Here is a 26,462-nt window from a genome sequence, read left to right as displayed (position 1 = left end):
ACTGTGGCCCGGAGGGATTAAATGAATTGCCCATGAACACTCAGCTGAAGCCAGGATTGGACTCCAAAGCCCACTCTCTTCTCCACTGCACCCTAAGATTTTTTTTAATTAAATATTTATTAAGCAACCACTGTGTGTTAAGCTTTGCATTGCACATCTCCACTTGTAGTCATCACATGCAATCTTCTTGGCCACCTGAAAGATTAGCATCATCAGTCTCATTTTACAGACGAGGAACCAAGGCCCGGAAAAACCAAGCACTTTGTCTAGGTAGTAACCCACACCCGTTAACCAAGTCCAGCACTCCCTGCATGGTTCCCGAGCTGCTGGGAAGCAGTTCACTACCTCACAGTAGACCAGCCTCAACTGGAGAAGCTCTGACAGAAAACCACAGAAGTCTTGGGACAGAGATTATATGGCCCTCAGCCCACACAGGTGGGTGTTAGATTCCAAGACTTAGAAGAATCTGATGGCACAGAGATATGCCCATTCTTATTTTTCTTAATGTTTATTTATTTTTGAGAGAGAGAGAGAGAGAGAGAGAGAGAGCAATCAGGACAGGGCAGATAGAGAGGAAGACAGATTCCAAGGCAGTCTTTGGGCTCTGTGCTGACAGCCCAGAGCCCAATCAATGCAGGGCTCAAACTTCTGAACTGTGAGATCACAACTTGAGCTGAAGTCGGACACTTAACCAACTGAGCTACCCAGGCACCCTGAGATATGCCCATTCTTAAACCAGCATTCCAGACAGGAAGGAGTATGTGGTCACCACAAGCGATATGCAGCTGTTATGGGACAGGCGAAGGCCTGAGCAAGTCAGTTTCCTTACTTGGGTCCCATTTCTCTCATCTGTGTAAGAGTGCAGCGATCACAGGACGGCAAGTAGCCAACAAACATGCCCCATTCTTTATTTCCACATCCAAGCCAGACATTGCTAATTGAGTACCACATCATCGCTCCAACACAGCCGTCCAATCTTTCTCAACACAGTGTTCCCAGCAATTGTTACAGACTATTTATTCGACTATGAAACTATTTGCCAGTCCTAGATACACTCTATATTTCCAAATGTAAATAGAAGCATACAACATACCCACCTTTCCGCCAGTGATGGCCTACCACATCCCTCTCACATGGAAGCACTCTGACTCTGACCCTTCTGCCTCCCACATTCACTTAAAAGGATGACTGTAATTACATTGAGCCCACTCAAACAATCCACGATAATCCCCCCATCTCAGGATCCTTAATTTATTTATGTTTTATTTTTTAATGTTTATTTATTTTTGAGAGAGAGACAGAGCGTGAGCAAGGGAGGAGCAGAGAGAGAGAGAGAGAGAGAGACAGAATCTGAAGAGGCTCTAGGCTCCGAGCTGTCAGCACAGAGCCCAACAAGGGGCTCAGTCTCATGAACCGTGAGATCATGACTTGAGCTGAAGCTGGAAGCTTAACTGACTGAGCCACCCAGGCGCCCCAGGATCCTTAATTTAATCGCATCTGTAATGTCCCTTCTGCCACATAAGACAATATTTTCACAGGTCCTGGGGGTTAAAACGTAGACATCTTTGGGGGCCACTAATTTGCCCATTACAGGTATCTCATGGGATCGCGTCTAAGGATTAGATAAAATCATTCATGTAAGCAGTTTAAGTCCAATGGCCAACACTTGGTAAACCCTCAATAGATACTATCGTTACTGCTATACTCCCAACCTCCAGCCTATACCTACTGCAAATAAGTGTTCATGAGATCATATTGCTGATACTGTCATTGGACCTCCTGGCGCTGTACCTTACCATCCCCCCACCATGGCATTTGTCATGCTATATTGTACTTAGCTGGTTACATGCCTCTTCCCCCATCTCTCCAAGGAGAGCAACGCCAAGGAGGCAGCACTGGCCTCCCACAGGGCCTGCCATAAAGTGAGTTCCCAGAACACGTGCCAGGAAAGGCTGAGTAAGGGCTAGACACCCTGGTGCTCAGGGGGTGGGCATAGTGTTGGGGGTGGAAAGTGGGGCTCTGATTCTCAAGACAAAGGTGGGGGCCACCATCCAACCTTCACCGGCAGCTTGGGATTAGCCACCGTCAGTCCTCTGAGCTTGGCTGGGGAGGCTGAGTGGCATGACCCCTCCCTTTTCTGCTCCCCGCTAAGATATCAGTCTTCCGGAGGAAATGTTCAACACAAACAATTAACCTGCATGCGCAGGAGCCGTGCTTGGAGCAGAACAGGAGCTTGGTCTGCGTTTGTTTCTTTGTCCAAATGCACGACTGGGTTGTCAGCCACTGGCCTGGAAAATTTCTGTTTAGCAACATCATTCTCTTCTGTTGAGAGAAACAGCCTGGGGCAGAGACCTGACATACCTTTGCTCTCTGAGCTCCACTTGATGGGTCTTCATGCAACCCAAGAGCAAGGGTTGAAATTAGGAACCAGGAATATTTTAACTCTTTCCTTTTGCAATGATAGGGGTGTGGGGCAAACTAATGTATTGAGTGGTTACGTTGTGGGTATTGTTGGGCTCCATCTAATCATGCCATGAAGGTGGCCAGGTCCTTCAGTGCCCCCTTTCCTCGGGGAGCTTTGTTTGACCACAAGAGGTCCAGAAAGGGGGCAGAAATTTACCTGCAAAACAATCCCCTTCCTGGCTTTTGTTACTTAAACCCTAAATTCTGTTTGGGGCAGAGGGATGGGGGTTGTAGTGCATTTTTTTGTTTTTTTGTTTTTTGTTTTTTTAGAAAGAAAGCACAAGCTGGGGAGGGGGCAGAGGCAGAAAGGGAGTGAATCTTAAGCAGGCTCAACACTCACAGCAGAGCTCAATCCCATGACCCTGGGATCATGACCTGAGCTCAAATCAAGAGTCAGACACTCAACCAACTGAGCCACCCAGGTGCCCCTAAATCCTGAATCCTTTGAGGAAAAGAGACTATAACTATCTCCCTGTCCACATTATCCACCTTCCTCTCTTTCCAGTCGCCCTACCCAAGGTACATGTGCACGCACAGGCACACACACAGACATGCATGTACATGTGTGCGTACGTGTGTGCACAGCCACACGTGCATGCACATAGGTGTGCACACACACTAGTCCACGTGTGTGTATATGCATATGTGTGCATATGCGTGTTCGAGTGGGTGTGCCTCTATGAACACATAACCCGGTGTGCATGGGCACACATACCCACACATACACACGTGCACGTGCCCACTACACTCTAGTCATATTGAGTTCCTGAACTCATCATGCTTCCTTCTCTCACACCTCACACTGCCCAAACCACTGGGCCTTTGTACCTGTTGCATCCTCTTTATGGAGCATACTTTACCCTTCACCCCTTGGTCCCCATCTCTCTCTCTCTCTCTCTCTCTCTCTCTCTCTCTCTCCCCCCACCCTCTGTCTCCTGCCAGATCTACACTTGACATCTCAGTACTCAGTGCTATAAAGGCCTGTTTACTCATTTACTCATTCTGCCTGAGCAACAAAATACACAAGTCCATTTTGCTCACCTGTGTGTTCCTAGTACCTAGCATGGGCCTGTTGTGACCATCTGTGAAATGAAAGGGTGAGTGGATGCATGGATGGATGGATGGATGGATGGATGGATGGATGGATGGATGAATACGAATAAAAGCAAATCACTAGTGGGGCGCCTGAGTGGCTCAGTCGGTTGAGCGTCCGACTTCAGCTCAGGTCACGATCTCGCGGTCTGTGAGTTCGAGCCCCGCATTGGGCTCTGGGCTGATGGCTCAGAGCCTGGAGCCTGCTTCGGATTCTGTGTCTCCCTCTCTCTCTGCCCCTCCCCCGTTCATGCTCTGTCTCTTTCTGTCTCAAAAATAAATAAACGTTAAAAAAAAAAAAAAGAAAAGAAAAAAAGCAAATCACTAGCTCATACCCAGGGTTACCCCAGGGAAATTATTTGAACCACAGTCCCCTCTAAAACCCCCAAGATTTTTGTCTATGCCCCCCAGATGGCTATGATTTTTCCCTATGCACTGCCTTGGGACTCTTGGGGCAGATTCAGGATAAGGAATTAGGGGTTACCTCATAGTTTAACTATGATCTAGAAATGCCTTCAAGATCTCCAAATAATTAACATGCCATCAGGCTGGCCTGGTCCTCTCATGGACACTTCGAAGCACAGTGACTCGAAGTGAAAGCCCATTGCTGATAGCATATCAGGGAAATCTCCATGAGATACAGTGCCTTGTCCCAGTCCAAACTGATGGTCATGCCAAGCTGAGAGATAACAGGATGAGGGCTCCCAGGAGGAGCTGGTGGCTGAGGACAGGGATGAAAAATAGCTGCTTCCAGCTGGTTTTGGTTTGTTCTGAGATAGAACAAATGAGGTTTCCGTCCTTGGAAAAGCACCGTTCAGAGTGTTCTCTGAGGAGAGACCGGGAAGGGCAGGCATAACCTGAATCACTTGTAAAACTTACACCACTGTCCCCCTCCCACCCCCCCCGCCGACAATGCCACCTCCCTGCCTTCCCTGCACCAACCCCCACCCTGTGCATCCGACACCTGAGCAAACTCAGAACACCAGCCTCCTTAAGGCTTCGTTTTCTTCTCCACCCTTCCATCCCCAAGCGTGCTCCTCTTCCTGGGTCCCCGCTGGTGAATGACGCCACCACCCACCCCTCACAGGTCACAGACCTCAGCCTGCCCCAGTCTCTCCCCCTCCCCCACCCCACCGCTCCCCCACCCCAGAAGCAACAAGTCCTGTCTGTCCTTCCCGTGATAACTCCCTGTGTGCTCCTCACTCTCCACCCCGTGCCCACCCTGGGGCAGCCTCATCATTCCCCATCTGAACTATTGGGAAAGCATCTCGTAGGTGCTTCCATTTTTGTTTTTATTTATTTATTTTTATTTATTTTTTAATATATGAAATTTGTTGTCAAACTGGTTTCCATACAACACCCAGTGCTCATCCCAAAAGATGCCCTCTTCAATACCCATTGCCCACCCTTCCCTCCCTCCCACCCCCCATCAACCCTCAGTTTGTTCTCAGTTGGTGCTTCCATTTTTAGCCTCTTCCCAACTCAATTCACCTCCCGCGAAGTCAGCGTTCCCATACACACTCACTCCCTCGGGCAAAGCATCTCTCGAGCACCTACTATGCACCGCACACCTTGTTCGGTGACGAGAATATCAAAGCAAACAAGACACAGAGCTGCGTCTACTGCTCTCCTGGTGATGGCTCTCCACCGCCTCACCGTGGAGCCCACGCTCCTCGGAACCCAGGCCAGAACTCCCATGATGAGGCCACAGGGTGACCTCTTTGGCCACAGCTCCCTCCAAGAACCCAAAGGCTCAGCCATCACAAGACAACTCACTGGCCCCCACGCCAAGCACTGTCCTGTCCCCCGCGCCTTTTTTCCTCCCATTTCTGTCTTGCTTTTCCCCTTCTGAAAATCCTTCCCGTGCTCCAATGAGAAATGGCTCAAATGACATTTCTTCCGTGGACTTGCCATAATTCCCCAGGTTGGAACTAATCACCCAATTCTCTTCGCTTCCAAAGCAGAGCTCTAATACCAGCATTGTAACATTTATTTCGTCCAGGTTTATGGTTTAGGTAATGAGGTGGGGAAATTATTATCTAGCGGCTGACGCCAGAATTTCTCTTAGGGAGGAAAATGTTGTCCTTTGGGAAAATACCTTGAACTCTAGCCCCCCAGGTCCCTCCCTTGGGGTTCACAGATTCAGGAGGGAGGAGTGAAGAGTTCTTACCTGTGTTCCGGGGGGGCGGGCAGGGGAGGGAGGGTCCTCCTGTTCACTGCTTCCCCCCGGGGTCCTCTCTGAGGAGGGGGCACAGAGCAGAGACATGAATGGAATGAAAGAATTCTGGGGGAAGGGCACTGCAGGTGGATGGAACATGGAGTAAGGTGCTGGGTGAAGCAGCATGATGCGTGCCGGGAACAAGAACCTGTCACCAGCATGTCATTGCCTTGGGGGCATGAGAACCTGCTTAGGGCCACCTGTAGATCCTGTCTCCAGGAGATACACATGAGCACAGGTGTGCGTGGCAAATATTGCTCTGAATTCCAGGGGGTTCACAGACCTTCTGAAACTAGTCATAAAAATCGAGCAGGGAGGAAGCGAGTGAGTACGTGGACCCCAGGTTAAGAATGGCTGTGCCGAATCACAAAGGCGAGGCAGGAGATGAAGCTGGAACCACAGGCCGGAAACTAGTGGACTGGGGCTCGGCTGTGAGTAGGAGGGGCCGCTGTCAATATGGGTCATGAAAGCCATCACAGGATGTCTGCTGTGAGACTAAGGGACAGGTACGGATGAGACCGTGAGGGGAAGCAAGAATGGGGCAAAAGAGGACAAACTGAAGAGGCACCTAAAAGATGGATTGTATTCAATTCCTACAGCAGCTCTAATAACTGACCACACATTCTTGATGGCTTAACACAACACGAATTCATTCCCTCAGAGCTCTGGGGGCCAGAAGTCTGAAGTCAGTTCCACGAGGCTAAGGGCAAGATGTCAGTAGGGCTGGTTCCTTCTGGAGGCTCTATGGAAGAATCCATTTCTTTGCCTTTTCTAGAAGCTTCCCTGAGGAAAGCTGGGGCATAGGGGCCTTCACTGGTCTCCCTGAAGATCCCTCTTTGGCCTCACTGGACAGTCATATTCTCACCCACTTCCCGGATCCCATGGTGTTTCTGTATCAACCACCTGCCCAACCTGCCAGGTCCCCCAGGGCTCCAATCACACTGACAAGGCCCCTCCCACTGTGGGCAGCCACCAACAGACAGTCCTTCCAGGTCCAGGACCAACTAGGTCTACTCTGACCCCAGCCTCCAGTCTCAGCCCCAGCCCCACCTCTGCCCGGCTGAGGCGGCAAATGTCTGTCCCGCCTGACCTGGCTCCCTCCAGAATTCTAAGACAGAAAGGAAAAATGGGGAGGAGGAAAAAGACACAATCTCTTTTTACCCTTCGTTCTTCTCAATTGTTTGGAAGTTAGACTTTTGCCATAAATCTTTGTAACTACTGAGAGGGTAGTGGTTAAGAACCCAGGTGCTGATGTAAGACATCTGGGTTCAGATCTGACTCTACTCACAAGCCAGGTGACTCTGGGTGAACTGTTTTACCTCTCTGTAGCTCAGTTTTCTTATCTCTATAAATAGGAGAATACCAACAAAAATATACCAAGTGCTTCTCACAGTGCCTGTTACACCAGTGCAATAGTTAAAAGATGTAGTCAATCTGGTTTTCAATCCCAACTCCATTACCTATTAGCTATGCAGTTTTAGGCAAATCGCTTAACATCTCTGTGCCTCAATTTCCTCATCTAGCAGTGGGGCTGATGTTCACTATTGTATCTACCTCATAGAGTTATGAGGAGGGGTGCCTGGGTGGCTCAGTCAATTAAGTGTCCAACTCTTAATCTCAGCTCAGGTCATGATCTCACTGTTGGTAAGTTCAAGCCCTGTATCAGGCTCTCTTGCTTGGGATTCTTTCCCTCTTTTTCTGGTCCTACCTCTCTCTCTCTCCCTCAAAAAAAAAAAAAAAAAAAGAAAAGAAAAAAACTTTAAAAAAAAGAGTTATTATGAGGAATAGATGAGTTAGTGTAACTAAGTCACTTAGACCAGTGCCTGGAACAGAGTAAGCACTGTGTAAATATTACCAGTTATTATTACTTAATAAGTGAATATTAGCTATTAGTATAAATATACATTGTGTGGTTATTTAACATAAATAAGATCATACTGTCAATACATTCTGCAACCCGTGTTTTTGGTTTGTTTATTTTTAGAGAGAGGGGGTGCAAACAGGACAAGGGGCAGAGGGAGAGAGAGAAAAAAAATCTTAAGCAGGCTCCAGGTTAAGCACAGAGCCTGACACAGAGCTCGATCCTACAACCCTGAGATGCTGACCTGAGCCAAAATGAAGAGTTAGACGCTCAATCGACTGAGCCAACCAGGCACCCTTGCAACCTGTGTGATTTACTTAACAATGTGTCTTGCATTTCTTGGATGCATTTTCACATCAATATTTAAAGATGTATCTTACTCTTTTTTAAACCACTGTAGCACTGGCTACTGACCATAAGAGGGAAGTACCCAGTTTGTTTAACTATACCTCTGTTTGGTGAGTACTTAGGTTGTTCCAAAGTTTTTGCTTTTATAAACCATGTTGCAGTGACCATCTTTGCTCTCTGATTATTCCCTAAGTATTGCTCTGGGAAAGATAACTACAGGTGGCATGGGCAAGTTGCAGGGTGTGCATTTTTATTTTATTTTATTTCTTCTTTGCATTTCCACCTTTTTTATTGAGGTATATGTAATTCGCATATAACATTAGTTTCAGGTGTACGACATAATGACTGAATATTTGGATACGCTGTGAAATGGTAACCACACTAAGTCTACTTTCCTCCTGACATCATATAAAGTTACATAATATGCAATCCAATATTGTTAACTAAAGTCACCAGGCAGTACAGCACCTCCCCATGCCTTATTTCTTTTATAACTGGAAATTTGTACCTCTTGGTCCCCTTCTCCTATTTTGCTTACACCTTCCCATCCCCCTACCCCACCCCCAGCAATCACCAATCTATTCTCTGCATCTATGAGTTTGGTTTGGCTTTTTTTGTTTGTTCATTGGTTTTGTTTTTTAGATTCCACATAAAGTGAAATAATACAGTATTTGTCTTTCTCTGTCTGACTTATTTCACCTAGTATAATAATACCCTCAAGGTCCGTCCATGTTGTCACAAATGATAAGATTTCATTCTTTTATATGGCTAAGTAATTTTAAGTGTGTGTGTGTGTGTGTGTGTGTGTGTGTGTATGTGTGTACATTCTAAAACTCTACATTTTTTAGATGGGTCAGTCAGTTGAGTGTCTGACTCTTGATTTTGGCTCAGGTCATGATCTCACAGTTCATGAAATCCGAGCCCTGCATTGGGTTCTGTACTGACAGTGCAGAGCCTGCTTAGGATTCTCTCTCTCCCTCTCTCTCTCTGCCCCTCCCGTGCTTGCGTGCATGTGTCTGTGCACTCTCTCTCTCAAAACAGATAAACATTTAAATAATAATAATAATAAAATAAAACTCTACATTTTTATTCCCACTCTCCCACATTTGTTTTTGATGTCACATTTTACATCTTTTTATTCTGTGTATACCCTTTAATTGCTGTATTTACAGTTATTTTTCAAAATTTTTTAATTTTTTTTTTTTTTTTTTTTTTTTTTTTTTTTTAGAGAGGGAGAGACAGAGTGCGAGCCAGGGAAGGAGGAGAGAGAGAAGGAGACACAGAATCTGAAGCAAGATCCAGCCTCCAGGTTCTGAGTTGTCAGCACAGAGCTCAACATGGGGCTCAAACCCATGAACTGCAAGCTCATGACCTGAGCTGAAGCTGGACACTTGACTGAGCCACCCAGGCACCCCTGTAGCTATAGTTATTTTTATTACTTTTGTATGCTAGCTTTATAAGTGATTAGTCCACTACCTTTACCATATATTTTACCTTTGCCAGTGAGATTTTTACTTTCATATATATATTTTTTGTTACTACTTACTGCCCTTTCTTTTCAGCTTAAAGAAGTCCCTTTAACATTTCCTATAAGGCTGCTTTAGTGATGATATGCTCCTTGGGTCTTTGTTTATCTGGAAAACTTTTTTCTCTCCTTCAATTCTGAATGATAACCTTGCTGGGTAGAGTATTCTTGATTGTAAGTCTTGCTTTCAGCACTTCAAATACATCATGTCACTCCCTTCTGGCCTACAAAGTTTCTGCTAAAAAGTCTGCTGATTATTTTATTGGGTTCCCTTGTATGTTATAAGTTGTTTTTCTCTTTTTGCTTTTAAGATGCTTTAACTTTGACATTTTAATGATGTGTCTTAGTATGATTCTCTTTGGGTTCATTTTATTTGGAACTCTGGGCTTCCTGGATCTGGATGTCTTGTTTTCTTCCCCAGGTTAAGGAAGTTTGCAGACATCATTTCTTCAAATAAGTGTCCTGTCTCTTTCTGTCTCTTCTCCTTCTGGGCCCCTATTATGCAAATGTGGTTTCATTTGATGTTGTTTATATGTCCCTTAAGCTATCTTCACTTTCCTTAATTCTTTTTTTCTTTTTATTGCTCCGTTTTGGGTGAGTTCCACTGCCCTGCCTTCCAGGTCACTGATCCCATATTCTGTTTCATCTAGTCTGCTGTTGCATCCCACCAGTGTTATTTTTCATTTCAGTTATTGTATTCCTCAGCTCTGAGATTTATGTTTCCTACTTTCTTCTATTTTCCGTCTCTTTGTTGAAGTTCTCTCTGTGTTCATTCTCCCAAGATCAATGAGCGTCTCTATGACCATTACTCTGAACTCTTTACCATGTAAATTACTTATCTCCATTTCATTAAGGTTTTTTTCTGGAGTTTCATCTTATTCTTTCATTTGGAACATCTTCCTGTTTCCTCATTTTGCTTGACTCTCTGTGTCTCTTTCTATGCATTAGGTGAAATGGCTGTCTCTCCCAGTCTTGAAGGAGTGATCACAGGAAAACTGGGAATGTGTTTCAGTCTGCTGTCTGTTCAGTGCCCTGTGGTGCTCCCTTGCCCAAAACTGTCTATCCAATTGCTTCAGTCCCATGGGGCCCAGAAATGCAAGCCCCCTTGGCCATCAGAGCCAAGCATTCAAGGGACATCCCCTGTGTGGACGGCATGCACTTGTCAGCAGTGGTGGGGCCACATCTGCCCACCAGGTTGGTGGAGCAGCCTCACACGGGGGTGTACTGGGTCAGGGTGAGCCAACCCACCAGCTTTAGAAGGGTGGGACCACAGGACAGAACTGGGCCAGGGGAAATGGCACTAGCAAGATAAAGGTAGAGTGCAAAAATGGTGTCCACTAGCAAAGTAGAAGAGAGAGTGCAAAAATGGAACCCACCAGAGCCTCCTTCCCCAGAGAGAGTTCCAACAGACCCCTGGCCCTCTGGCAGATACTTTAAGCTTAGCCAATGAGTCTCCTTCACATATGGTCTAGGCATTTTCCAACCTGCTACTTTTGTACGGGGTTCCAGGACAAGTGGGTCTGTGTCTGAGTCCTTCAGGAGCAGAGTCTCAGTTTCCTACAACCTCTTGGGTCTCCTGGATATAAGTCTCACTGGTTTTCAAAGCCGGATGTTCAGAAAACTTCTCTCTCCAGGGTAGGTCCAAAGGGTTGGAGTGCCTAGTGTGGGGGTCAAATCCTCTTCTCAGGGATATGCACCATATTTGTGGGATCCCTTGTGCTTATGGGTCACTGCACTGGGAGTGGGGTCTTTAGCAAGACCATATCTCTGTCTTTTCTATCCATCTCAGTGTGGCCTTTTTATCCTTTGCTGTGGAGGAGCTACGCAGCTAGCTTTCAGGTCTTTTTCAGAGACAACTGTTCTAGACATAGCTATGGATTTGGTGTGTCCACGGCAGGAGGTGAGTTCAGGGTCTTCCCCCATCTCCAACTTCAGGATGTGTTGATTTTCAGCGGACAGAGGTGGAGGAAGAACACTCAAACCAAACAAGTCTCCAAAGAAACTAGATCCTTCTTCAACTGGCTGGCTGTAAGGGAAGGAAGACCTCTGGATTAGATCCTTCTTATGCCTTTTGGGATATTTTGTCTCCTCCAGATGCTCCCTAGGGAGCCAGGAAGAGCTGCTCCCCGTTGCACCATGCTCACCATGCATTTCGATTTTTGATGGAGGCTGCTAAGTGGTTCTCCAAAGAGGCTCAACCCGCTCGTATTACCCCCACAGTACATGAGAGCACTCATTTCCTCAACCCTTCCCAACACTAGATATTTTACCTATTTTTGTAAATTTCTATCCGTCTTGAGGGGGTAAGAGAAAGTTCATTTTACTGAGCCCTTTCTCATGAGGTTGAGCATCTTTTCATGTGGTTATAGCCATTTGTATTTCTCTTCTGTGATCTGCCTGTTTACAGCTTTAATCTGATTTTCTGTTGGGTTATTTGTCTTTTTATTGATTTTTAGGACTTTGTGATTGATTAGACGTGGGGAATGGGGAATTAAAAGTCACACCTGGTCTTCAAGTTTGGGCAAACATGGAGACCATGGGGCCATTCGCTGGCGGGGAAGCACTGAGGGGACAGTGTCCAGGTGGGGCTATTGGTATATGGCTGGATAGAGACTGGGGCTGCACCCTCTGGGCTGCTGCCATATCCATCCCCCCCTTACACACATGGGGCTTCGCCCTAAGTGGGACCCTTGGCTTGGAGGGCTCCGGACCATCATTCACAAATAATCAATAGCAACTGAGTGCCCACCATGTGTCAGACACTCTCCTAGGCAGTTGGGAACATGGCAGTGAGCAGACAAGAATCCGGCTCTGGGTGAGTCTATATTTTAATTTGAGGCAGATAACCAAAGTAAACTATAAATAAGATAATTTCTGATAATGATAGGTGCCATAAGGTGACAAAACAGTAATATGATAGAAAGTACAGATGGGGAGCACCTTTGGTTGGGTGGTCAGAGGAAGACTTTCTGAGGAGGCAACATTTGATTCTAGATCTGCATGATGAAAAGGGGCCCTGCCAAGATTTGGAGTAAGAGCATTCCAGAGACAATGGCAGGAGTCAAGGACTGAGCCAGGCCGAGGCTGCATATTACAGGTATGGAAAGAAGACTGGCACGGTTGGAGAGCAATGAATAGGAGGGTGGGTGGGGAAAGGCAGTGTGAAAAGAAGTCAGAGAAATGGAGAAGGGCCAGATCAGGAAGAGGTCCTTGAAGCCATGGCCAAAAGCTTGGAGTTTATGAGACAGTCCTGATATGATCCATGCCTTAGAGCGCACTTCATAGAGAACGGATTATAGGGGAGCATGAAGAGACCAAGAAATCCAGGTTAGAAGCTACTGAGGTGGTCCAATGAGAGATAGTAGTTGTTTGGATGTGAGTAGTAACAATGGGGATGATGGGGCGCCTGGGTGGCTCAGTCAGTTGGGCATCTGGCTCGATTTCAGTTCAGGTCGTGATCTCATGGTTTGTGAGATAGAGCCCCACACTGGGCTCTGTGCTGACAGTGAGGAGCCTGCTTGGGATTCTCTCTCTCCCTCTCTCTCTGCCCCTACCCTTCTTGTTACCGCGCCCCCCCTTCTCAAAATAAATAAACTTTAAAAAACAAACAAAACAATGGAGATGACAAGAAGTGGAAAATACACAGCTATCTTTTGGGTAGAGCCTACAGAACCTACCAATGGACAGATGTAGTAAGCAAGAGCAAGCAAGGAATCAGAGGTGACTCCTCATGTTCTGGTCTGAGAAATTAGGCAAATGGTGGAATTAGATGGGGAAGATGGTGGGGGTGGGCATGAATGATTTGGGCAAGAGCAAGAGAATCAAATGTTTTAGTTCAGATATGTTAAGTCCAAGGTGGTTATCAGATATCCTAGAGACGCTGGGCCTCAGGGAAGAGTCCAGAGCTAAAGGTACAAATCTGGAGCTTTCTGCAAACAAATGGAATATTGCATATTTATTGCTTTGTGGCTTGAAACATCCAACTATCCACCTTCTTCCCAAAAAGTACCCAGATCTCCTTTTTAATAATAGAATCCTCCTATCAACTCGGCAGGAGGCTAATTCCCAGTCCACTGCAGCCCTGACCTGAGGACTGAGCTGGGGAAGAGAGGGTCGGGTCATTGAAAACCTTGGCATCTTCACCCACTTCCCAAGGCAGGCATATGATTTAAGTTTGGCCTATCAGACCCTCATTCCTGATTCTTTAAAGCTCAAGCAAGTGCCTCAACGAAGGAAGGCACATTCCCAGATCAAAGTCATGGTGGTGGCTAGTGTGTGTGAGGCTGAGACTCTCACCAAGGCCTGACCTTCACTACAGTTCCTACTACAAAGTCCCACCTCTTTTCCCAGCCTGGTCTCCCAGATCCCATGTAGGCTCCAATGGCCTTTCAGTAGATTTACTTTTTGCTCACAGCAGCCACAGTTCCTTTCTGTTGCTCACAATCAGAAGCCCTGACTAATATATATAATATTTATAAGGTCATGTGGCTAGGGGCGCCTGGGTGGCTTGCTCAGTTAAGTGTCCAACTTCACCTCAGGTCATGATCTCATGGCTCGTGGGTTCGGGCCCCGCGTCGGGCTCTGTGCTGACAGCTCAGAGCCTGGAACCTGCTTCGGATTCTGTGTCTCCCTCTGTCTCTGCTCCCCCCCACCCCACACTCATGCTCCGTCTCTCTCTGTCTCCCAAAAATAAACATAAAAATTTTTTTAAAAAGAGAGAGACACCAAGAGCTTTCTCCCTCTCTGTCTCCATGTACACATACTGACAAAGGGCCGTGTGAAGACACAGCAAGAAGGTGGCCCTCTACAACCCAGGGAGAGAGCCCTAGCCAGACATCGACCCTGCTGGCACTGTGATGGTGGACTCTCCAGTCCCCAAAACAGTGAGAACTGTTGTGACAACTTCCTGTTGTTTAAGCCACTCGGTCTCTGGTGTTTTGTTATGAGAGCCCCAGCTAAGACAGAGACCAAAAGCTCCAGGGCACCAACACCTCCCAGTGGGGAAGGTATTACTGATCTCTTTAGTAGTTAACCCAGCCTGGAGCTTTTTCTCCCAAGAGCTGGGATGGCTCTCCTGGAGAAGGACCAAGATAAGGCCTCCTAAGTGGGGATCCTGGTGTGGCAGAAGATAGGATATTTCTTTTAAGAGCAGAACTGGGGTGGAAGATGAGAATAGTCATAAGGATTTGTTGTCACCAGTGTTGTCACCAGTGACTTAGCCCCGGGAGGTGATCTGTCACAGTGTGGAGAAAAAAAGCAATATTGCAGTGATGAAAAGGTTTAAAAAAAAAAAAAAAAAAAAAAGCAAGGGGAGAAGGATATAGCCAGAAGGGAAGAGGAGCTCGTGAGATCCCAAACAGAGAAAATTTCCCCGTGGCCATTCCTAGGGCAGAAGCTATATGGGAGTCAGATACCCATAACGTGAAACCACTTAGAGCACCCCGGGGCTGGACCAGCACCGATGACATTAGTCCCTGAAAATGCTCACCACCACCTCCCTCACCCCAAGTCCTTGCTCCTGCACCTGAGCCTCCTTCCTCACCACCCTAGGAGCAAGGACACTGGCTACAGCAGGGGGGTGAGAGAGCAGGGAAGGGGAGTAGAGATCCAGGGGGTGGGACCAGAGTCTGTGTGGTCTGGGATAGGGCCCATCCTAGGGGAGCACCCTGGGGCTGGAGGCTGGACAGATGGGCAGCAGGGAGGGGACATGAATAAGGAAGAGACGTTCTCACCTAGAGAGTATCTGTAAGTCGGATGTGTAACATCTGAAGTTTTCCAACTGTAGTTTTCAACTTTACTGTGGATCCAAATCACCCAAAATGCAGATTCCCTGGAATCTGTATTTTTCATAAGTCCCCCTCCCCACTGCCCAGCAGTTGAGACATCCCAACCTCAGCCAAAGTCTTCCAAAGGGACATGTTTATCATACGTTCTGCCTTCAGCAGGAGTTGCCGAGTTGGAAAGCATCGTTTTCAACTGTCCCTTATGTTAAGAAGGAGGAGGAGGAGAAAGAGGAGGAAAGGAGAAGGGGAGAGGAGAGGAGAGGAGAGGAGAGGAGAGGAGAGGAGAGGAGAGGAGAGGAGAGGAGAGGAGAGGAGAGAGGAGAGGAGAGGAGAGGAGAGGGGAAAGGAATGAAAATTAAAAACTTCAAAAATTTTTTCAAGTCAGACTGCAGCTCCAGTGACTCTAACCTCTAACCCCCAAAAAAGCATCACAGCAGCTTTCAAGTGTCAATCCAAGTGCTGAGCCCCCTGAATTATCTAACCTTCAGCTTTAAAGAACCAGAGCAAAAAGGTCAGAAGGAAAACTACAGTACGTGGCAGGAAGTTTTTCTGCTTTGGATACTTGAAAGGTAGAAGACTTTCAGAGAGGGACACAGCTGAGAGAAGTCACCCATTTAAAATTAAAGATCCTCAGCCGAGCAGGCCAATTCTTTGAAACAGCTTACTTCTGACTTAATTTGACCTGTTATTGTTTAAATCATTAGGAGGAATCTTTGGAAAACACAGAATTGACCCCCTCACTCCCATGCTTCAAACCTTTTGTCAGCTCCCCAGCGTCTGGAACTGCATCCCCCAAAGTGTGACCTGCAGCAATGACTGTTGGGTAAATAAAGGGCTCCTTGTTGCGAATAAGTTTGTAAAACACTGGGTGAAACCAAGTCAGACAGGTTTTCCTACAGGACTTGTCAGAGCCCTTATTATGCTAATGAGCGCCGGCCATTGCTGGGACTGTGATGTGTGCAGCCCTTCCATCCCTGACCTGACCGCCACGGAACACTTGTTTCAGGACTATGATCCCATGGACCCTGTTTGGGACCAACCCCTTAGTCTGGCACTCAAGGCCTTCCACACCCAGCCCCAACCCCCGTTTCCACATGCGGCCACACGTGACGTCCTAATCGCACCAGCTACTTGCCCTTTACCAAGCCCTTGAAAGGCTTCAATGCCCTGCTCAGGCTGCGCCCACCGCCACGGACACCTCTCCTCCTCCTCTTTGCCATCAAACTTCTACTCATGTTTCAGGCCCTTGCTCAAACACATGGCCTCGATGGACCTTCACCTGCTCCCTCCTGCAAAAGTTAACTGCTCCCCGTTCTGGGCTCTATCACAGAGCTGATCAACCTGCACTGTGATTAGCCCGAGTCTCTCTGTTATTAATTGAGAGCTTCAAAAAGGCTGGGAGTGTGAGCCGACTACGGAAATATGTGTTGGCAATATTAATAGCTTCCATCTGTTGGCACTTCCTAAGGCCAGGCATTATTGTAAGCTCGTGACATGCATTAACACATGTACTCCTCACAACGTCACTTGCTGGGTAAGTACAACTATTATCAATTATTATGATCCCTATCTTAGAGATGAGGAAGCTGAGACTCAGAGAAGTTACCGTGCCCAAAGTCACATGACCATCGAGGGGCAGAGCAGGCAGGTACGCCTATGCTCTCGAGCACTGTGTCACTTGAGGGCAGCAGAGGCGAGCCAGAGTCCAGGGCTGGCTGACTCAGAAACTACATGATGGCACCAAGAACTCAGTTCTTGGGGTGCCTGGGTGGCTCAGTCGGTTAAGCTTCCGACTTTGGCTCAGGTCATGGTCTCACGGTTTGTGGGTTTGAGCCCTGCGTCAGGCTCTGTGCTGACAGCTCGGAGCCTAGAGCCTGCTTTGGATTCTGTGTCTCCCTCTCTCTGCCCCTCCCCCTGTTCGTGCTCTGTCTCTCTCTCTCTCAAAGATAAATAAACATTTAAACAAATTAAAAAAAAAAAAAGAACTCAGGTTCTTTATATCTCTCTGCTGTGCCCTCTCAGTGAATCTGCCCTCGGGCTGGCTCCCCTCATGGTGCCAAGACAGCAGCAACAGTCCCAGGCATCACGGGCAGACACAACAACCTCCAGAGGAAGAAAGGGCACATGGAGTAGAGAAGCTAGAAGCGTTGTCTCCGGAGACAAACAGTTTGACCTCCTAGGTGTATGACCCCAGGCAAGCTAAGACATGCAAAGATACAGCAAAGATGGAATGGACTGTCTTAAAAGGAGCCCCCCATCTTCTCTCACCCCAGGTTTTTCCCTATAACATTCTTCCATCCCTTCTTGGCCTTTTTTTTAGGAATCAGCTTCAACCTCACCTCCTCCAGGAAGCCTTCCCTGATGACACCCCCCAGGCTGGGTTCAATTTCCTTGCTGTGTGCCTCTGAGCAGTCTGTCCTTGCCTCATTGTTGTACTCACCCCGCAATATTGAAACTACTTGTTTCATTGTCTGTCTTCCACACCAGGCTATGAGCTGAGGGAAAGCAGGGAGCGTGAACCTTGTCACCATCCCCAGTAACTGCTTCAGTGCCCACCACATGCAAGGGCCTTAAATAGTAGCTGCTGGGTGTTCCAGGAGAAAACATAAGGTCACTTAACTGAGGTATAGGAGCGCGAGCTTGGCAATTCAGTTCAGTCATCTTCAGGTGTTGAGGTGGACAATTCGGGCGCATCAGCTTGTCCTTGTTCAAGGGCATGGAGGAGCCTTGGCCTCGTGTCCAAAGAACAAGGTGAGCCACGTGCAAGAAAAATGGCTCCCTAGATTTTCCCCCAGAATCTGGGACAACCTTCCCAAAAGTACAGTCAAGAGTCAAGGGGCGGGGCGCCTGGGTGGCTCAGTCGGCTGAGCGTCCGACATCAGCTCAGGTCACGGTCTCACAGTTCGTGGGTTCAAGCCCCGCGTCGGGCTCTGTGCTGACAGCTCGGAGCCTGGAGCGTGCTCCAGATTCTGCGTCTCCCTCTCTCTCTGTTCCTCCCCTGCTCTCACTCTGTGTCTCTCTCTCTCTCAAAAATAAATACAGATTTATTTTTTTAAGAAAATTGTTTTAATAAAATTAAAAAAAAAGAGTCAAGGGGCAAAGTACAGACTCTTAAGTCATACAAACCCTAGAGGGTCAAGATCTGAATCTGCTGCTTCCTGGCCATGTTTTAGGGCAAGTGTCATCGTCTCTCTGGGCCTTAGTTTCTTCAACTGTAAAATGGGGTTAAAAGAGATACTTCCTCCAAAGGCAGTTGTAAAGATTAAACAGCGTTCTATAGAAAGCCTGAAACATAGTCAACCGCCAATAAACACTGGCTGCTGTTGGCAGTGTGCACATTCGCAGTGACAAAGCAGCACAGAAGCGGTGGCCTGTTTTAGAACCGTATCTCTGGGCCTGGTCTCTGGAGCCCCAAAGAGATTCCCTGCTGGGAACGACATGGTGCACACAGGGTGGAAGGTTCACTGGCCGAGCACACCACTGCCTCTCAACAAAGATGAGCTCATGACGACGTAGACGAGGTCATCGACAACAGCTGAGAAATGCAGGGCAGCGGGCAGGGTCAAAGCCAAGCTCTCTGAGTAATAATGGCTAATTGCATATAGAGCTACGGAAGTGTTTTAGGAATAGAACTCTCCTCAATTTTTCCTCTAGGTCAGTTTTAGGAATCCCTGCTGCACAAGCTGTTAGAGAAGCTCGACAGCATGTTGAAAGGGTGTAGACAAGGGGTCAGGACACTTTGATTCTTGCCCCCGTTCTGCCCGAGGCTTGCTTCCCAACCTTGAACAGGCCCCTGCCCCGCTCTGGCCTCGTTAGCCTCGGCGACCTCCAAGCGTCTCCGGGGCCTGCGGCAGGTCTCACAGGGCGGTGGCTAAGACAGCAGCCCTTCCCGGGTTCAAATCCCATCTCCACCACCTAGACACCGTCACCCTTAGCGGGTCATCTCCAATGTCCCTGAGCAAGTCTCGAGCTTGTTGTATCTCAACTGGGGATTGTAATTGTGCCTACTTCACAGGACCTACCTACCTCTGTTCTCCCACCAGCTCTTATGAGGATTAAAGGAGGTAATTACATAAAGCTCTTAGCCAGTCCCGGCACAGGAGCACTCGATAAGTGGTAGCTGTTATGATTATTTTGAGTCAGTAATTCTCTTGGCACTTTTGATGACAGTGAAGCCCGGGAAAACCTTGCACACACCGTGCATTTGACACAGATGCATAAATCCCCTCCAAACAGGGACATCACAGCCCACAGGGTAGTGAGGGGCTCTGTCCCAGGGCTTTGTAGCTTTCCGCTTCATGCAGCCTCAAAGTGCCTTTGAACCAAACACCTTATCAAGGCCTTTGGCTCTGAGCCTCTGTCACATTAGGCATTAGCTGCGCTCTGCTACTTAAACTGATGGCTGCTATTCCCAGCAGGAATAGACTCCACCTTAAAAAGAAAAAAAAAAAGTGCTTGTAGGGTTTGGGAAAGCGACAAGCCATACTTTGTCTCCATTACTAGTTTTCAATGTTCTCCTTTAAAAGGAAAAAGAAAAACTTTTGCTCTGCCAGTGGTTAAAAACCTGGGTGGGAGAACCAGACGTACTTGGATTTAAGTCCAGGCTCTCTACCACTCACTACCCATGACTGAGCGCAAGTTACCTCATCCCGCCAAGGCTCCGCCGGAGCGCTTGTAAAAGAAGATTAGAAATAGTACCTACCTCTTGGAGTGGCTGGTGGGATTATATGTGACGATGCAAGTAAAGCTCTTAGCATAATATCCAGTGTGCAGTAAGGACTTAATAAGAAGGGGACATTATTACTGTCACCAAGAAGAGCTAGTGGGGAGATGAATTCACAAATGATAAGGTGGGTGGCCGGTGGAGAATTCTCCTTATGTAACCCACCCATGATGGTGTTTAGCCAGTTGGTAAATGTTACCAAGCACGGACAACCTAAGTGGCTACTGCAGTCCCCCCTAATCTATTATACGATTAACCTACATATCATGTTTATTATTTACTGTTCGTGTCGCCTCCCTAGAATGTAAGCTCCTCGAGGGTAGGGTCTTTGTGTCCTTTGTTCACTGATGCATCCCTAGCACCCAGCGCAGTGCCTGGCATATAGTAGGTGCTCAGTAAATATCTAAATAGCTGCTGAAGGAATGAATGAAAATACTTTGGAACCTGGAGAAAGTTACAAATGTCTATCATGACTCATAGATAGTTGTTGGTAAGATTCTTTTGCACTCACTGATTGAGTTTGCATTTAGCTGATAACCTGAGACACAGCCAGACACGCCTCAGACCTGAGGCAACGGCTCACTGCACGCTCCACCTCCAAGGCAAAACACCGTAATAGGTCACAGGGTCTTTGCGTTTGGAGGTTCTTCCCCCTTCGGTCTTGTCCCTAAAAGGCTGTGTGTCACAGGGTCCTACCATGGATTCTCTTCCCTCATGTTCTCCCTCCTGAGCCAGTCCCCTCCCCGGGTGCTAAATACCTCTCCCTGTGCTGGAGCCTCCCGGACCCCTTTGTCTCCACCTGGGGAAGCAAGCTGCTTCCCTGACTTTTCAGCCTGGATGAGCTGTACACAGGACCTGTGCCAAATGAAAACACGGGGCCCCTCGCTCCAACTTTAGTGTGAATTTCAAGACCATGGCAGCAGAGCATTGAACCAAGTGCAGAACCCTTCTGAGCGCAGGGCGACTGCCCAAGGTTGCTAACCCACAAAGCCAGCCTTGACTGCAGCCATGAAACCCAAACCAGTCCGAGGTTTAACGCGCCATCATTCTCCCACGCCAACGCGCTCCTTCTCGTAAGTTCCTCATTCAAAGAACATCCCGCCATCCACCCGGTCAGCCGAGTTACAGTGTGCGACACTTCGCCTCAGCCCCGTCGCCAAAGTCTATGGAGTCCACTTCCCAGAGGCCTCTGCCATCTGTCTGCACAGCTCCTTTCTGCGGCTGCCCTAACCTGGGCCGACAGCCTCCTACCCACTCCTTGCCTCCCGTCTCCCACCGCCTCCAAGCCCTTCCGCAGATCACCACACAGAGATCTTCCTGAAGCGCAAATCCTTACCATGAAGTCCACGCTCTTCGACGTGACAGAGAAGGCCCAGACGATGTGACCTGCTCCAGCGGCGTGTGGTGACCACGCCGAGCTTTGTCTAGATCCTTGCCACGCGCCATTCCTGGTGCCCGAAGCACCCCGGGGCTCCTACTGCTTTCCCCTTCAGTAGTTTCTTCCTGGAAAGCTTCCTTGACCCCCACACCCAGAGGGGGCCCCTCTCCTCCAGGTTCCATCGGCACTTGTTCCTTCTCATCTCAGCATCGGTCATGAGATGTCTAATCCCTGTTTGCTGGTCCAGTCCCTCAACAGGTGGTAAGCTACTGAGGGTGTCTCCGTGCTCCCCACCACATTCTGGAACCGGCACAGTGCCTGGCTATTTAAGGCCATTGTAGCTCTAACTGGGGCAGAGTCTAAGTAAGAAAATGGAGCGTGCTGACCTTCCAGCTGATGGGCCAAAAATAAACAGCTAAACAAACAAGCTCCATCAACACACCTTCTGCAAAGTCTCTCTAGAAGGGGCAGGAGAGGGCGCCTGGGTGGCTCGGTTGGTTAGGCATCCAAGGTCATGATCTCGCAGTCTGTGGGTTCGAGCCCCATGCCGGGCTCTGGGCTGACAGCTCAGAGCCTGGAGCCTGCTTCAGATTCTGTGTCTCCCTCGTTCTCTGTCCCTCCCCCACCTACGACCTCTCTCTCTCTCTCTCTCTCTCTCTCTCTCTCTCTCAAAAATAAACATTAAAAAATTTTTTTTAAAAGATATGAGAGACACCAACCACACAAACTTATGCATGCATTTATCATAGGGCAGGTGGGTACACATTTAACTCCGGGATGGGGATGGGCAGTCGGAGGGACAATCATACTTCGTTATTTCCTCTCCAATATTCAGCACCACCCCCCACACCCCACTCCTACTCTAAGCCTTTGGGGCAGGGCAGTTAGGACCATCTGGGGCACCATCGAGGCAAGCTCAGGCCCGCCTGAGGTCGGCTAAGTACCATCTTGTTACAGAAACAAGGAGGAGAACAGACCCCTGGACGAGAGGCAAACATTTGTGCTCCCTATGACTTCATTTTCTGGTATCCTGATCGTTTAAAAACTTAAAAAAGAGCAGGATGTCTTTTCTTTACCCGCATACCCAATCATCAAGAATGCTGAAACTGTTTATATCATTTTAGAGGAATAAGATAAGAAAACATCTTAAGAGGAAACATGACCCATACTTTAAAAGATGGACATCATATGCGGGAGAACATTCTGAATGAGATCAATATAAGCAGAGTTCACTGTATTTTAAATAGCAAGACTTAAGTAGGCTTTTATTCATAACGGCAATGGACAGTCCTTTAAATTATGCTGAAGCATCAGGGGGACAAAAGGAGCGAGAGAAGTTAAGTGATGGTCCGGAAAGCCTATCTGCCGGATCCTAAATGAAGCAAAATTGAAATGCATTTTTCCAGAAAGCTAAACAAATTATAAGTAGGAACAATTAGGTAATGACAATTCCGCTAGTAAAAATGCATATATATTTCTGCGTTCCTATTTATAACAGGGCTACAAGGTGTCAGTCCTCCGGTTACTGCCGCACGGAGGCCGAGCTTTAATTTAGGATAAAAATACTCAGGGAACGGGAGCAGGGACTTCGGTCTAGATAGAACGGTAACCCACAGTCAAGATTGCCCAGCTAGTTCGTTCCAGATTTTGACCAGGAAGGCACCAGGGAATAAACAGTTCGCCCTGAGAAAGCGGGGATTCTGAGAAAGCGGGGATTCTGAACTGCCAAGGAATTGTTCCCATAGTCTAAAAATGCAAATATCGTTTTAGGAGCAACTGTGAGTTGTGTCATCGAAAGGCACCTCAGAGACATGTTTATTTCTTAAGGAAAAAAGAGAAAGAAAGAGAAAAAAAAACAGGGAACTTTAGAGCTTCCGTTTGGACTTTTGAGACCGAGTTTACCAAGTAAATGCTCAGCACCATTTTACGGGGCTGCTGGTTAAAGATTCCATTTTGATTTTAATGGGGAGATCAGTGAAATCTCCAACCCAGGCCAGCTCCCACCTCCCCTCCTCCATCTACCAGGAGAACAAAGTATTGGAAGACGCGCGTCCCGGGGAGTCGTCGACATAGGTGGATATTTCTAATTTACCGATAGAAAACTCTCCAGTTAAAAAAAAAAAAAAAAAACAGGCCAGCTAGTAATCTATTTAAAACCACGGCTGACATGATAAATGAAACAGAATAAATGTATACAGAGACTGAGCCTCCCCGGGAACGCGGTGGGGGGACCTGAGCGCTTCTGCTGACAGCGACTTTCCCGTCAGTGGCCTGTCTCTCTTGGAGGCAGCTGTCAATCACGGGCCAGCCCGCGCTCCCGGGGGGGTTCATTGTGCCCGCAGACAGTTGTGGAATAACTGCTCCTAGGCGTCGGAGCAGCAGATGGAGTGTATCTGTCAATCATTGTCACTAATTATTAACTTCTGTCACTCAGAGCAAGGCAACATCTCGGCGCCTGATCCGCTGTGATTTGATCTGCCACGCCACCTCCGAGACAGACAGAGCAACCCTTCATTCCGGTCACACTCCCAGCACTTTGCTGGGTCAGCCGGCGTGACTCAGTGTTCTCGCCACCCCGCCCCCGACTGCCTGGCGCACGTGGGTGTGCACGGGCACGCGTGCTTCCCGAGGGCAGCCACCGTGAGGGGCCTCCTCCCTGGGCCCCGGGGCCGGGGGCGCTGCCGCTCATTAATTATTGAGGAAGGACGGTTGTATCTTGGCCGCTGGCAGAGACAGGGCCAAAGTGTAAAAGAAGACCAATTTGGAGGGTTTTCTTCTCTTCACACCACCCTGGGACCGGCGATTATCAGCCGAGTTCACATTGATTATATTCCTCTGATCTTTTCTCAACCCTCTGATTTTGGAGCTGGAGATGTGTCAGCCTGAATAATTAATTAAGGCATCTGTAGCAGGCTTTGCAAACAGGAGTTGCAACCTAAGGGGATATTTGCTACCCTGGGTTCAGAGAGCCTCTCCGTGACAAGACTGGGAAAGGGGCTTAGAGAGCTTTAAGGCCAACCTCCCCCACAGTGGGACATGACCCACCCGAGGTCACACAGCCCACTGCGCCGGCACCCCAGGGAAAGCTCTCGCCGGTGCACATACATGGAGCTCAGGAGCTCCTGGCTGCTGCACCCGCTGTCCTCCACCAGACCGCCTGGGCAGATGGACAAACGTCCCCTGGAGCGGCTGAACCAGCGTTGGCGGCCACCCACTCATGCTCTGGAGTCCAGACTGCTGGGTGCCATTGGATAAGTCACTTTCCCTCTCTGAGCCATGATTTCCTTATCTGCCAAACAAGGATACCTCCAGAACCTTCCTCAAAGGCGGGCTGCAACAGTTCAACGAGAACATTCCAGGTTAAAGTACCCAGCACGGTGCCTGCCCGGCACACTCGAAGGTCTCAGTAAATAAAAGCCACAACGGTTCACACCAGATCAGTGCCGGGGCTGGTCTCATCTCAAAAAGTAAAAATTGGATTTTAAGATCCACTGGGAAATGCTCATCAATTATTATTTTTTTAAGTGCAAGTGACTATATTGACGTTAGCCAAGCTCTAAGTCTAACAAAGCTAGCTGTAGCTCCCATAACTAGGTCCTCAGGGGCCCGCTTTGGTGGATTGACAAGGATTTGTGGTAAGCATATCAATCGTTTATGTGTAAACAGTAATGCACCTGTGGCTGGGTCTCTTCAAAATCAGTTGTCCTCTTAGGCAACTAAAGCACTCCCCCTCACTTCGGTTGCCATTCCTATTTGCTTTCTCGACGGAAGGGGCTCTGGGGAGTTCTAGCCCAACCCTGATTAGAAAACAAAGCAAATTCCAAATTCTAAAATCACAAAATCTGACCGCATTTGCAAAAGCACCCCACCGGTTCCAGCACCTTCCGGGGATGCTCCAGGCCACCCAAGATGAAAAGCTGGTGTTTTCCCTAACCCCCAAAGATCCCACCAGACCCCCTGCTCCAGTTACAACGCCAGTGTAACAAATTATCCCCAAACAAGGTGGTATAAAACATTCATTTATTATGCTCTTGGGTTCCGCGGGTCAGGAGTTCAGACAGAGCACTGTGGAGGTGGCTCCTGTCTGCTCCATGATCTTGAGCCCCAGGGCTCCTCAGTCATCTGTCTCCTTTGTAGCCCCTTCACATGATCTCTCCAGCACCCAATCAGCGCCAAGGTAGTCAGACTGCTTACACTGCAGCCCAGGTTCCCGATGGGCATGGGGAGGAGAGGCTGGGGAGGGAAGGGGAAGAAGAGGCAGGGGAAGGGAGGAGGAAGAGATGCCACCCGTCACCTTCCATGACCTAACGTCCCAAGTCAGGCAGCCTCACTTCATGCTGCCTTGATCGTACTCTCTTGATCAAGGCAGTTGCAAAGCTCCGGCCAGTTTCAAGAAGAAAATCAAGCTCACATTGTAAGAAGAGCACAGGTCAGATGTATACTGGTGTAGCCATCTTTGGAAATCACAATCTGTCACGCCTGCTACGAGCACTGTCCTGGAGGCTGGAAGCCAGACACGCCATCGTCAGGGAAGGCTTGTGACTACAGCTCTGGAGCTGGGTGAAAAACTGGGATCTGAGTTGAAGATCACACAGAGGACAGACACCCTGAGTGGGAAGAGGTCTTGAGGACGCTCCCTTGACATCACGCTCAGACTCTTCTGCACACAGTGGATTCGGTCACAGCCAATGCCTTTGCCGGCTTTTACCCTGCCAGTGCCTTGAGATGAGAGGCACCCTCCAGTTCCTGGGATACGCCAATCTCCTCCTGCCTCTGGGCCTTGGTGTATTCCATTCCCCCTGCTAGGAATCCTCAGGGCCAACTGGGATGAAATGAATCACAGCATCATATCATGGTCACCTGGCAGAGCCCCACTGTACCCCAGCCTGTGGCTGCCAGCAGCCTTGCTGGAGGAGAACTCAGGTTTATCTGTTCTTTTCTCTACAGGCTCTATATGGGTTCCTTCCGGCTCCCGGCCAATAAACAGTAAGACTTGCTGTCTAAACAACATCCGGTTCTGTGGAGTCTCCAGTTTTATGCCCCAAGTGTATTCACGCCCTCCTGCTCGGGT

At 48.3% G+C, this 26,462-nt stretch overlaps 1 long non-coding RNA gene across 2 annotated transcripts in view; it reads right to left on the bottom strand.

The window, feature by feature from the left end:
• Positions 1 to 26,462, bottom strand: part of LOC132673096 (uncharacterized) — a 42,926-nt gene that overhangs the window by 3,227 nt on the left and 13,237 nt on the right. The window contains exon 3 of one of the 2 annotated variants that reach the window (XR_009607868.3): positions 9,206 to 11,533. The exons of the other annotated variant lie outside the window; for it this stretch is intronic. This is a non-coding gene — a long non-coding RNA (uncharacterized LOC132673096). Of the gene's footprint in view, positions 1 to 9,205; positions 11,534 to 26,462 lie in introns of those variants that run through there. 2 annotated transcript variants of the gene reach the window in all.

Source organism: Panthera onca, chromosome C1 (genome assembly GCF_046562875.1).
Source record: "Panthera onca isolate mPanOnc1 chromosome C1, mPanOnc1 haplotype 2, whole genome shotgun sequence".
NCBI classification, from domain to species: Eukaryota; Metazoa; Chordata; class Mammalia; order Carnivora; family Felidae; genus Panthera; species Panthera onca.
The sequence above is the reverse complement of the archived record's forward strand: the minus strand, read 5'-3'. Positions and strand labels throughout refer to the sequence as shown.